Below are 11,620 nucleotides of genomic sequence, written 5' to 3'. Positions count from 1 at the left end.
GTTCAAGAGGAGATGACAACAATAGATTTAGGCCTACAACTTTACATTGTATAGACCTACTATAACCAAAGCATACCTTCATGTAGTTTCTGGCCACAAACCATCAAAGACTGGAACACCGGCCCTGACTAGTAGTACTATTGAAACCAAAAATATGCCATCTTCTAAAAACTTGCAATCCTCCTTGGAAGCAAATTAATCTGTGTCCACACCACACTGACATTTAGTCATGTCTGGACGTGATGCTGATGACAGCAATGTCCGGTCAACATTCTGAAGATTCTGAAGATTCCAAATAGAATCTAGACCTAGCTAGTGAGTAGTGTCTACGATACTACTCAAATACTAGCGTTACTGATTACTTTACAGCGGTGACCATCATGTTGCGTAAACATCGACAGACAGCATGAAATTACGCGCATGGGACTGGGCGAAACTTGTACTAGATCTAAAACACGGCTGATTATATTTAGGATTCAGCGTACATTGATGAATATCATGCCATATTAAATCTGGGATCGATTCCTCTCTATAATGACTGATAACCTGGCCCGACAATCTTAACTTTTTTTGTGAAATAACCATTACAAAATAGTGGTAAAGCTTTTAGGTCTTACCGTCTGAAGAGATCGTCACATCAATGCATGCGAGTAAATTACGCAACAAGAAGCTATTGCCTGATGATGAGATGCGGCACTCGTAAACAGTGCCATCTACGACTCTGTGCGAGCGTTGAATTCTGTAGTGAATCGTGATGCTTGCGCCTAGGGTAAACGCTGCGAAACGCTGCGGTCATTTGCATTCTTCTTCTTCTTCTTCTTCTTCTTCTTCTTCTTCTTCTTCTTCTTCTTCTTCTTCTTCTTCTTCTTCTTCTTCTTCTTCTTCTTCTTCTTCTTCTTCTTCTTCTTCTTCTTCTTCTTCTTCTTCTTCTTCTTCTTCTTCTTCTTCTTCTTCTTCTTCTTCTTCTTCTTCTTCTTCTTCTTCTTCTTCTTCTTCTTCTTCTTCTTCTTCTTTTTTTTTCTGAATGGCATAGAAACAAATTTCTCCGATGAATAAAGCCTTATAAATTTTGGAAGCAATACCATATCTAAGTTAACATTGAGTTGCAGCAAAATAAACAATGATGGTATCTGCATAAAATTCGGACTTAAAGCATGAAGAGTTTGTTCGCAAAAACCGATGTCCATTTTTGAAGATTTTGAAGTACGGTCTCTGTCATAAAGTACAAATTAATACCTTTTAAATGATATATTGGTCACTACATATGAAGGTACATTTTTGAAGTTATGGTCAAAAGAAGCATTTTTTTTTATTATTCTCTTTATTTTTCTTGACCTTAAATCGCAAATATCTCCATTTGGCAGATATGGACTTATTGGTTTTTGCAAACAAACTCTTCACATGTTTCAGAAGTTTTCACAAAACAGTCATGTTTAATTAATTAAAACATAGATTTACACATGTGAGATGATAACAATAAAGGCCCTAGCTAATTTATGTGGATTATGCGGATACATTGTTTGATGGCAAGCATGTGGACCGTTCAAGGGCATAACATTCTTATTTACAGTCAGATTTGACAATAAAAATTACAATTCAACCATTCTGTTCGTTTCACTTTGTTTGTATGATTTAATTAAAGTTATGGAGGTGGATTGGTGTTGTCTTCGATTCTATTTGTTTACGTTTCTTGTTTGTTTGACATATATACGTCAGTTCATTCTACGCACTTTAAGATAAATAAATCTATCATGAGGCAAGTCTTCTTTCATCACATTCTGTTATGTTCTTCTATGCTGCGTGTTACTGTCTCATTACAATATTGATATGTCACAAAGAAAATTAACGATTACAGAATTATTTTGCGTGCAAAACACATCAATAAACTGATGCAGATATCATTAACGAGTCCATTGAGTTAGCCATCTGGTCCAGCAAGTCGTGATTGAGGTACAAAATTCGAGGACTAGACAAGCTTGCTTGAAAAAAAAAAGGAGGGGGTCTTCAGACATAAACATCTTCTTGCATGTGGAAAATCCTACTTCCTGTGATAAAACAGAGACAATCTGCTATTTGCAACAGAGATGATGATGATGATGATGATGGCGGTGGTGGTGGTGGTGGTGATGGTGGCGGTGATGATCCGACTGTGATGAATATTATGGAAAACGAAATAAACATCCACGACGTTTATGCATCACCACATACCGTAGTTTGTCCGCTGATCATAGAATCGGATCAGATATTTTTACACTGAATATCCCGCATTCTATAGACAAAGTTCGCTAAACGTATTCTCTATAACTAATGCAGTTCGCCAATTCGTTTCTCCGAACTCGTCAAGGATGGCACTGGCGTGACTGATGGCTTCCTGCTAGATAGGGCATTAGTTTGCCATTTTCGTGTTATTTATTAATGTTTGTCGGGTATTCCTCCCTCTTTGATAATTACTCTTCCATGTTGACACGCCAGCATGTAATCTCAAATCAAGTTCGACGATCCCTGCCAACAGTCCCATTGGTGAGTTTCGTTGTATGTCGCTGGGTCCTATTGTTTCAGTCAACAGCATCTGCCTGAATTTGTCAAGTGCGTTGGTGAGATTACACGGTTTGTTTTTAGTTATTCAATCGTGTTCACAGACTTCTTGAAATAAATTTGTTCGCCCTCTAGTTTTTACATGTAGGGAGCTTACATCTGTTTTATTGTGACTGCTTATCTGATTATTACTTTTCAGGCTTTCTGGTGTTTGTTTGTTTGTATGTTTGTTCGTTTGTCTGAGCGGATCTCAGGACTTATGATAATATGGAATGTGTACATCTTGATACACATTTTGGAGACATGCAATAATTTGCACAATCAAAGAGGTGCGTAATGAAGATAGTCGATTCAATCTGTATATTCGATGAGTTTCGCACGTGATGGAGATCTTGAGAATTTATGCCCCAGGTGTTTATTTTTTTGCAATTGATTAATAGTAACAGTCATCGAGGAGAGCATGTTAGAAAATGTTGACTAAAAAAAAAATAAAAGAAAATGTTGACTCATGTCCACGATTTGGTGTAACGGATTCATATCTCGTTTTTCTCATGTTTCGATAGGCCTACTTGCCGTTCTTAGTTCCTTATCTGGCCCCTTCGTCTTTCGATCAGTGATATTTCTAAACGCGCACTTCAGTCTGCTTTCACCTTCCATGTCAGTATGTTTCAGGGGCCGCGTAACCGGCCCACCCCCACACTTTTTTTTTTTTTTTTGATTGGGGGGGGGGGGTCTTAAAAAAAGCGAGAAAAAAATCTGGGGTAAAAATCACAAAGAAAATCACAACAAGGGGGAGGGGTACCACTGCCCCTTGAACCCCGCCCTGTAGTCCCCCCCCCCCCCTTTCGCTGCCCCTTTGAGTCTGTCTGCACCAGGGGAGGCGCATCTCCCGTGCATCTCCTTATGGTTTCACTCTGTCTTCTCTATCCCCCGCCCCTCCCCTCTTTCCTTCTCCCCCCCCCCCCCCTCCTCCTCTGTCTCTCTCTCTCTCTCCAAGAAAAAGAAACATCAGGGGCCTCTGAATATAGCCATTAAGCGGTGCTGATCTTCAGCCGGGTCTCGACATCGCTTCCATTATGGTGATCAATATCGGTCAGTTGATCGGACGGAGGCGGACGTTTGTAGGCCGATCATGTACGCCCCAGAACAGACCTGGGCGTCGCCTCTACGATAAGACCCATTCCTTGGATCTGAGGGCAAGATAAAGGGAAACGAACATTTCGTGTGGTCTGAAAATGTTTCCTGCATGAAGTGTACATCTATATCCCTTTCTTAACGATCACCACTATTTCCCGCCGCTTCACATGTATATACATGATACTTGAGAAGTGATACGAGCGTTCTGGTTTGTGATGAAGGGTCTGTCATTATACTCGTTCTATCCTGGTTCTATGTTATGTCTTACAATCTAATGCATGTTAAAGGGATTGTATAGTTTTGGTTGAGACCTAATTTCAGGTTTCAAACATTTTTTGGTGAGATAATAAGAAACCTCTTCTGAAATATGAAAGAGCATGTAATTCTATGAGGAATTTAATTCAACATTTATTTGATGAAAATTGGTTATGAAATGGCTGAGATATCCAAAACAGAGCGATTCTTATAAGTGTGGGACCCACACTTTATTACAATCGCTTTGTTTTACTTTGTTTTTGGATGTTTCAGTCATTCCAAACTCGATTTTCATCAAATAAACTTTGAATTCCTCTTAAAATGGTATATGCTCTGTATTATTTCGTAAGTGTTTTCTTGGTATCTCGCAAAAAGTTAAAAGTCCAATTCTCATCTTCACCAATACTGTACTATCCCTTTAAAGCAATCAATCCAAATCTACCTTCAGCCCCCTCCACCTCCGGTCGCTCCCATCCCATCTCCTATCACCTCATGATGACAACAACACATCGCAAATGGAGCCTAAATGAAATGATGATCAATACCGTGTCCACCGTATGGAGTTTACGGAACCTCGAAAACTGAATCTTTATAGGCAGGCCACGTCTCAGGAGGTACCCAATTAATCACACTCTGCAGCCTAAAATCCAGATCACGTATTTTCGTAGACAGTATTCTTTCTTATATTCATTTATTTTAATATATGATCATTGTTGGTAATTTCAAATAATTATTCCAAGAGCTGCCAACATGAGGAGAAGTGGCATAATAGATCGAGCATTAAACCAGAAAGTGACAAAGCGGCATTTCTCGTCATTTCAAACTGGGTTTACACATTGTCATAATTGCCCAAGTTTGCTGTCCGAATCACCTCAATTCTCTCTTCCGCTTCCCGTGTTCAGCGTGTAGGCATTCTCCTTCTTTCCTTTCTTTCCATTTATTCTCTTGTGCCCCATTTCTTTCAATGGTATACCGTTCAGTCTAGTCACGTTTTTGTTGTTGTGTTAATCCTGTCTTGTTCCGTCCTGTTTTAAACTATCTTCATGTTAATTATTTGTAAACAGTATGTTTCATATAGATTAAAGAATCCTTTAAGTGGTTCACAGTAGACAAGTATGCTTTTTAGTGGACCTCTCAATTTTTTTCCCTCTAAGCATAAAAAACTTTGTATTTCGCCAGTTGCATGTATATCTTTATTTATTAACTGTCATTGCTGCACAGTTGAATGTATGCTTTATAACTCCTGATTTATTCAATTCAATTCAATTCAATTCAATTCAATTAATTCTATGTCATTCTGTGTTATGTTTTTATCGGAAAAAAAGAATTCAAATAAATGAACTGAACTGAACATAATTGTCCGCTTTACGTTTACACGCCTCTTTGCTTGGATCGACTCACTTTCCGCCCCCCCCTTTTTTTTTTTTTTTTTTTTTTGAAGGGGGTGGGGTTGATTTATGGATGAGATGAAGTTGCCGAACGTACCGTTCTCGTTGTCTGGTTTATGTTACAGCAGGGAGGTGGCCCACCTCCCTGGTTACAGTCATGGTGTTGTAGTCAACATTTTGATGGTGATGCGGGCAACGGCTGTATTCAGTACAGACACCAATCAGACGATTTGGTGAGAATCGGACACTTACTTTGTTGAACACGCGATGTGCTGTCATAGACTTAGAGCACCTAATGACCAGCTTCTTTCGAAATTGCGGATGTTCTTCATTTCTATAAATAAAAGATCTAGACATAACAAACACGGCAAAGACTGATTATAAAAATCAAGTGGGCATATTGCATATGAAGATGATGATGACGATGGTGGTGGTGGTGGTGATGATGATGATGATGATGACGTCAAACACACCAAATGGAGCTGGGTATTCTTTGGCTGTTATGGAGAGTGGAAATTTACTATTTGCGCCCTCGCTTGTATATGCGTTATCAATTGTAAGTGTGGTTCATCGGTACACCTGTATTGATTGCAGTGTGGCAATTAGTGAACTCGCAAGAAAGCGCGTATTGAGAGCTGTCTATAATTGTGATGGGATGTGCAAATGTGTTTCGCATACCAGCATTCGCAACACGATCAGGTTGATGAATACTCTTTCGATACTCATTGCACGAGAGTTGATCAAAATACCGCCCGACCTACTCCTTTCAGTCTCAAGGGCAGCATGGTTGCATGCAATGTCAATGGGATTTTAGGATGGCGGTCGTGAGTGAGCTTTGCTACTTCCCTTAGCTGTTTAAAAGACCTATGCAATGCAAAATAGCATGTTGACTTATATGACACGACGTGGCATAGTACCTCCTTGGTGGCATGATATGACATGTTGATTTATATTCAGCGCTAGGGTAATAATTACAACAGAGTCCTCTGGTAGAGTCATGACAATTCCGAAGAGGCTATTATCAAGGAGGTACTATACCTCCTTGCTATTATATACCCTTGAACAAGAAGACCGTATTATTATTTTGTTATTATTATTATCATCATTATTGATCATGTCATGATATGATATATATAAATGGCCTAGACACACGGGGTGCATATATAGATTGATGATGTTATTATATTGCATTATACATGCAATTATATTATCATTATTGATCAGTACTGATCATTACTTATGTGGCCAAATGAATATCTAAATACGTGTCATTTATTTTCTTGATATATCAACAATGGACATTGTATGGAAACATGCAAGTTATGCTAAGTGATGAGGAAGGTGCATGTCTTTTCTTAATCATATTATAGTACTTTAGCAGTGATTGACAGAAGATGTCATAAACAAAATCTTGGTTTTGAAGGTTGTGTGTGTGTGTGTGTGTGTGTGTGTGTGTGTGTGTGTGTTTGTGTGTGTGTGTGTGTGTGTGCGTGTGTGCGTTTGTGTGTTGGGGCGTATCCAAATAATCTCCTTGAAAAAAATTATTAAAAAATATTTTAATATATAACACGTATTTTAGATATTCTTTTTATTTGGCCACATTAAGTGACGATCATGGTATTGCGATTCAACGCAAGTCAACATGCAGTATATAGCATTATTTTACGTCCTTTACATCTAGAAACAAGGAAGAGTATTGCATGATTGGGAATGAGGTTTCTTTTTCACTGACATAATGAAACATTTAAAGAGTTACAGTAGAAATACAATATTTGTTGCTTTTGCTTTTTTTCAGGAGCCCCCATTAATGGAGGAACGTGTCCTTGAATACTTGATGCGTTTTGCAGGTTCTAATTGTAGGACATATCCAGCAACTACAAAATAATCTTCGAATCTTCGAAGAGAGTGCTAACGGTTTTACCAAAATCAAACCTCTGAAATAAGAACTTATTTAAGTTCAAAATGTTTTCACAGAATTGCGATGTGGTTATCAGTTGCAGCCACACGTTCACACGTGGAATGATGAGAAATGATGACGTCATTGCCTCGCAAATCTCCCACTGAAGGATGAATTAATTTTCGCTAAATTTTCTTCTTTGGACTGGAAATCGCTAACGTGTATCCTTGTCATCTAATCGTATTATCATTGACATAAGCATGCAACCATCAGGTATCTAGTTGAAGGAGGAAAGGGGTGCAGTTGAAAATCATCGATAAAATGTACTGAAATAAAAATTCTGTACAATTGAATTTCGTCAGGAAATAACAGCATCACCGGTCTTCTTCATGTGATTTTACGCAAGACGTTCTGAAGTTACTAAACCAGGAATAGATGACTTTTAGATTTGGATGACTTGGAGAAGGCAAGTGTTTATTCTATCATTTACGTAATTACTTTCAATGACATTATTTGGTTCATTACCGTACCAATGATATTTTTCTTCTAGGATTTTTTGAATGAATTCTTAACTTTTAGTGTCGTTTATTCATTGTCCTATCAGAGATATTTTTCTTCCACAATATTTGTGAATGAAGTCTTCTAACTGAGGCATTCGTCATATAAAGCATAAATGAGATGAATTGGTCGTTTAAGAATGTCACTAGCTCACGACGCCTATCATTCAAGTATTAGTAAACAGTGTCCTTCTGCCTGCATAGATCTGTGTCTATTTTGGTCATTTTTTAGCCAAGAAGGTTTTCTTCTGACTTGAGCTGTCCAGATCTTTTGAAGGTCCTTCTGTTTTTCTATCAGTCTGATTTGGGTCTTATTGAGTAAAATGTCCAATCGGCTTGCACTGAAACGGCATATGAAGCACACCTCTCATTATGCCCATGACATCCGATCGTTTTCTTGCAGTCACGTTCCTCCAAAACTCGTTACGCTTACCACGCGCAATGCATTTTGTTTGTCGAACGTGCTCACAATTTCTCGTCAATATCTTGCCGTATTTATCCCTTAAGTCGCCTGGTTCGTAAGAAGCAGGGATAAATCCATGCAGACATATACGCACCGCATGTTAATATAATTACTTGATAATCTCTTTTAGTGTCAGTCGTCGAAGAGCAAGCAGTCTTATTACGGCTGATTTGTCTTTCCCGAACAAGTCAATATTGGCATACACACACTAAAGACATTTTTTTCCCCCGGCAGGCCCCTACCGGTTATTTGTCTCCGTCTGAGAACTATCGTCTCAAAATAACAGTGAACGGGTGAGAAATCCAATCATTCGTCCCACATATATATGGTTCGTAATAATTCAGCGCAAGTATAACGTTACCTTTCCTTGACACAGATTCTTAACAAAAAGATGATGACGCAGTTTGGGAAGATTGAAGCAGCTGATAGCAGCAACAACAAGGAGGGTCCGTATTAAGTGTCCATATTCTTCATAACTCCCACGAAGTTATTAGTAATCATATAAGAGTGCCTCCCATTCGAGAAACATATGTTTATATAAAACCAAGCCCATTGCGCACATTTCATTTGGGCTTAATCCTTTGTGCCAAATAAACAGGCGGTCATTGCGTCATTGCTAATCCGTAAAAAATTAAGAAACTCGACGGCAATCCAACAATAGAAACTAATTTAGCGGTATGACAGCAACTCCTTACGAGTGACAGCGATAGTATACACTGGTTTGTCCAGATTTGTCTTTTCCAGTTTCCATCTTAATCTGTCATTTAAAGATCATTTATTGCTTATGACCTAAATGAATTCAGCCTATATCACAACAGTGAGATTGTCGATTACCTCTGCCTGCAGAGTGTTATACTCATACATAATACTCTTTAAAAGGATGGAGACATTTTGTGAGTGGTTTCTTATACAACACATAGTGAATCACAATATATTCTCATACATTTTTGTAAATTGTCTTGATAGACCGAGCTCACATTATGGAACATTAGGAAACATAATCTCAATGTCAATACAATAGAAATTGACAAATAGAAATAATTTAGATAATTTAGATGAATGAACTACTGAAACTGCACCGGTCTTACCGTCGAGACTCGGTGAATAGTTCCTGCACATTTATTTTCATATTTCACTTCACATTGATGTAACACATATGCTAAACAAAAAATACAAACAGTCAAGATACAAGTAATGTAATATACACTGGATCATGTCTATGCTAAACAAACAAAGACAAACAATCAAGATACAAGTAATGTAATATATACTGGATCATGTCTGTGCTAAACTAACAAAGACAAACAATAAAGATACAAATAATGTAATATATACTGGATCATGTCTATGCTCAACAAAGACAAACAATCAAGATACAAATAATGTGATATATACTGGATCATGACTATGCTAGACAAACAAAGACAAACAATCAAGATACAAGTAATGCAATATATACTGGATCATGTCTATGCTAAACAAACAAAGACAAACAATCAAGATACAAGTAATGTAATATACTTGGATCATGACTATGCTACACAAAGACAAACAATCAAGATACAAGTAATGTAATATATACTGGATCATGTCTATACTAAACAAAAAATACAAACAATCAAGATACAAGTAATGTAATATACTTGGATCATGACTATGCTAAACAAAGACAAACAATCAAGATACAAGTACGCTGTAATGTAATATATACTGGATCATGTCTATGCTAAACAAACAAAGACAAACAATCAAGATACAAGTAATGCAATATATACTGGATCATGACTAGAAAGTGCGTCAGCGTATACGACATCTACATAAAAGACTATTCTCAATAAGATGTGAAATATGAAGGAACCGCAAAAGCAAAGCTTGTGGTAACTGCGGGTTCCAGGAAACAATTTATACCAATGTGAATACCTCTCGCAATGGAGATAGGACACAATGATAACATAACCATTTGAAAGCTAAAATAGCAAGGTACATCTGTAATAGAGGAATATTATATTCATTTGTCTACCTGTTCATCAACATACATCAAATAGGTAATGATCAGATTCAAATATTCCTCAGTTGATAATAATAGGGCTTCACGTTTATAACAAAACGGTTATCAATAAGTTTCTAATCCACAGGATTCCTAGACATCACAATAACAGTAACTTCTCTTTTCATTTCCCTGAATGAATAAACGGAACTTCATGATTGCTTTTGAATGTGCATAATCCTTTCTTATTTGCAACTTTTCTATTTTGTTTGATGTCTTTCCTTTCCACAGCCATGATAGTGAGTCTTGTAATCCATGATAAACTTCTGCATTTTCAGTCTTTATATTAGTTGAGATTAAAAAACAGATTGCCATACGGAGTTGATAAATCATCACTGCTATATGATACATTTTAATCACATGAGAATTTTGGAGAAAGTAGAAAGCCTAGAGATATTAGAGGCGTATGGAAATCGTAAGGTATATTCAATGTGTAAGATACCTTCTTGGCGTTGGCTAACAACCAATATAAAAACGACGACAAATATACATTTTTTTTTTACTGTGTCATTATAAACATTTCACGACTTAGAATGGTTTCAACATACTCCTCAGTGGAAAACTGCAAGCATTGAAAACGCCTGAGACAATCAGACGTCGATGTGCAGATGCCCAGGGCTGACAACTTTGCATTAGTCACTTTACTTACAGGTTATTGAAATACATGTACTAGGTCATAGATGCGACCACACACACACACATCCAAATTATTATGTTTTCGCCACGCCCACAACAAAAACACTTCAAGACCAGTGGCATTCATTGCAAAACTGTTATCATGATATCGTCATTCATTGTTTTTACCCATCAGTAGAAGTCTTCAACAGTTCATTTTGTTTTGTTTTGACATCAATGTCAAGTTCAAGTTCAAGTTGATTTATTTCACTTCCAACAAACAAATAATAAGAAATACAAAGAAACGCTCATATACACAGACGTCATGAAATCAGTACCACAATGCGATGAACAGATTAACATTGTAAAAGAGATACAGGTAAATTATCAACAGAGATACAAATAACTGTTACGTCACTGTGGTAAATGCATAAACAATATTGCTGGAAATGGAGGGGACTGCTAAAAAGCAGAGCTTGTAGAATGCAGCCCCCTCATAGAGAAAAAATATAATTGCAAAAAACAACAGCAACAACAACAACAAATTTCCCTAAGCGGTAGCAAAAAAAAAAGAGACAGACAGAGTAATACACACATACATGCACACATACGGACGCACATTAACTAACACATGGCGGCTCTCTTGTAAGGAAAAATTGATGAGAGGATAGAAAGATATAGTAGTGAAGAAGGTAGTAAGTCCGAGGTGGACAAGGGGGGGGGGGG

This window comes from Diadema antillarum, unplaced genomic scaffold, assembly GCF_040938485.1.
Source record: "Diadema antillarum isolate AM-2024a unplaced genomic scaffold, OU_Dant_1.0 scf00000162, whole genome shotgun sequence".
Classification (NCBI taxonomy): Eukaryota; Metazoa; Echinodermata; class Echinoidea; order Diadematoida; family Diadematidae; genus Diadema; species Diadema antillarum.
Note: the sequence above shows the minus strand (reverse complement) of the source record.